The sequence below is a fragment of the Austrofundulus limnaeus genome, unplaced genomic scaffold, assembly GCF_001266775.1.
Source record: "Austrofundulus limnaeus strain Quisiro unplaced genomic scaffold, Austrofundulus_limnaeus-1.0 Scaffold482, whole genome shotgun sequence".
NCBI lineage: Eukaryota > Metazoa > Chordata > Actinopteri > Cyprinodontiformes > Rivulidae > Austrofundulus > Austrofundulus limnaeus.
In genome coordinates, this window is record NW_013952884.1 from 282,237 (window position 1) to 285,264 (window position 3,028).

General features: G+C 42.6%; 2 non-coding genes across 2 annotated transcripts; both read right to left on the reverse strand.

Moving 5' to 3' along the window:
* Window positions 1-300: 300 nt before the first annotated feature.
* Window positions 301-374, reverse strand: trnan-guu (transfer RNA asparagine (anticodon GUU)). Its single transcript has one exon. It is a non-coding gene; the product is annotated as a tRNA-Asn (tRNA).
* Window positions 375-722: 348 nt separating this feature from the next.
* On the reverse strand, window positions 723-796 carry trnan-guu (transfer RNA asparagine (anticodon GUU)). Its single transcript has one exon. It is a non-coding gene; the product is annotated as a tRNA-Asn (tRNA).
* Between the last annotated feature and the right edge of the window lie 2,232 nt (window positions 797-3,028).

The window sequence follows — 3,028 nt, forward strand, 5'->3', positions numbered from 1 at the left end:
CTCTCACTCTCTGCCTCCATGTGTCTTCTGAACAAAACAAGGTGGTCATTAAGGCTGGAAAAGGCATCTGAAAGTAGTCCAATGCAAACATCCACGTCATTACAAATGGCTGGAATTTATTTTATGCTGGAATATCCAACAGTATGAAAYCTAGATTTGCGGAAATCCATCATATGTGCAATACTCGCAATGAATTTCAAGCCCTGCGATGTGTTCTTTTTGTTTGTTTGATTAATTTGCTAACATTTTATCACAACATTAAATAGACTGTTCAATGAATAATAAAAACAAAACATTTACCGTCCCTGGGTGGGCTCGAACCACCAACCTTTCGGTTAACAGCCGAACGCGCTAACCGATTGCGCCACAGAGACTGGGTGTYAGCAGCAGTAACTTGTCTTAATGCAGACTACAGATGTTGTGTCATGGTTGTGTGCACATTTGAAYTGTTTCCCTGCTTTGGCACAACTGATTCAAATAAATGATCTATTCAAAATGTCATCAAGCTTAGTAGAAGCCTGTCAATCCCTCACTCATTTATTTCAGTCAGGTGTGTTGAAGCAGGAAAACATCTGAAACAGTGCAGAACAATGGGGCACAAGGAACAGGGTTGTAGACATGATCTTTCTTTTTCAAGAAACGAGAATTGGTTGAGTTTTGTAGCACACTGCCAAGGGTTGCTTAAGCAATTATTCATTTAGTCTTTGGCAAAAAAGTAGRCTCGTCCCTGGGTGGGCTCGAACCACCAACCTTTCGGTTAACAGCCGAACGCGCTAACCGATTGCGCCACAGAGACTGTGACAGTAGCAGCAACTTGTCTGCATAGTGTAGGCTGCGGATCTTTGTGTGTGTGTGTGTGTGTGTGTGTGTTCAAAGTGAGGACCGCTTCTATGTCCTCACTTTGTTTGCAGCTCTACTGTGCTTTACTAGTTAGGTTTAGAGATACGGTGTGAATCAAGTTTTGGTTCAGGTTAGTGTTAACTACAGACCAGTAATGGTTCATTTTAGGGAAAATATCTGGGTTAGGTATAAATACAGTTACAAAAATGAATGGAAGTCAATACAAAGTCCTCAGTTTGATGCAAATACAAAGAATGTGTGTGTGTGGGGTAGGTGGGGGAGTTGATTTCTGCGTTACCAAAGTTAATAATTCAGGTCCTAGCACTGATTCTGAATCAGGTCCCATGAATCCGAGGTCTAAATTTACNTGTGTTCAAAGTGAGGACCGCTTCTATGTCCTCACTTTGTTTGCAGCTCTACTGTGCTTTACTAGTTAGATTTAGAGATACGGTGTGAATCAAGTTTTGGTTCAGGTTAGTGTTAACTACAGACCAGTAATGGTTCATTTTAGGGAAAATATCTGGGTTAGGCATAAATACAGTTACAAAAATGAATGGAAGTCAATACAAAGTCCTCAGTTTGATGCAAATATAAAGAATGTGTGTGTGGGTGGGTGGGGGAGTTGATTTCTGCGTTACCAAAGTTAATAATTCAGGTCCTAGCACTGATTCTGAATCAGGTCCCATGAATCCGAGGTCTAAATTTACCCAAATCCCTAAAGTCCTTAGGCAGACGTCATAATACTGTCCACTAGGGCTGAACGATTAATTGCATTTGCAATAAACTTGCGATGTGTTAAAACAAGATTTTCTAATCGCACAGGCTGCGATTTGACTAGTCACGTGACTTGGGAGTGAGCCGAGCGGAGCAGATCTAGTGGCTTTTTAGACCCATCTAATAATAAYAGAATAGGGCTGGGTGATTATTTGATTGCGACTATTGATTGAGAAAAAATTCAGGTCGATCACGGTGATCAGCTGTGAGCCTCTTACTCGATCAAAAATGGCGGAAATGTGCACGACAACAGCCAATCAGAATCCACCTCCTCCACTTCTGTTTATAAGTTGCTAAGAAAACGCAGACGRAATCACAGAATTAACCAAAGTAATCCAGTATAAAACGCTGAATCTCACAGAACCCGTTTCCATCAGTGTTTTTAATGYGCATTTTGAAGTATCGCATCAGAAAAGGTGAATGAAAACGGCATGAATCAAAAAAAACTTCCTCTAATTCACATAAAAGTTGATACGCTCGCTTGAGGTGGTTTTTGTTTTTTTTGAAAAAGAGTTAATGCATTAAAGGAAAGATGGAAACACATTTGTCAAAACAGTTCTGACGTAGCGAACATTTACCTCACACGTTGATCAGCTGTTCCCGCTGTCTGTCCGAAACCGGTCCCGGTACCAGAGCGACAGCAGCTGGACCCTCCTCCTGCTGTCGGCGTATTCTCAGTTAATCCTGTAACGTGAAAAGAATTGCATTTCTTTCTCTACGTCTCCCGACCGCATGTAAAAATCACCAAAACTAGTTGATGACAATAATTACAACTTTCCCGACAGTAGCAACACGTTCCTGATAACTTCTCTCCATTTTCCTGAGATGCGACTTTTACTTCCTGTTTACTACATGCATGCATGCGTCTGACGTAACTGATTCGCTTCAAGCCAGTTGATGGAAACACGTCTGATTCGCATTCTTCGTTTTTTCCTTTTGGCGAAATTTTAAAAATTCGCTCAAAATTCGAATTAAAATTGGATGGAAACACGGCTAGAGTTTGCTTATTTGGGTGAGTTTCAGAGGTATTTGGGCCGCTGTCGCTTCCTGTACCTGCCGTTACCTGCTAACAGGCATGCAGGGTGAGCTCCGTCCCCTCCCGAAACAGAGAGAGAGAGGGAGAGGGGAAAAAAGAAAAGTGAGCTGCGATGTGCGTCTCGCTAAAACAAAAGCGTCCTCCAAAAATATGAAGCGGTCTAATGGTGCGTTCACACCGAACGCGATTTCAGCGTCAGGAGCAGCAGGTTTACATACAAAGTCTATGGTGGACGCGCTTCAAGCAGCGTCGGGAAGTTCTGCGGCGCCTCAAGCGCGATTAGAGCAGCGCGATTTGGACGCGCAAATCGTCCAAATCGCTGAAGTTAGAAAATCTGAACTTTTGCAGCTCGACGCGCCGCGTCAACCAATCAGAGAG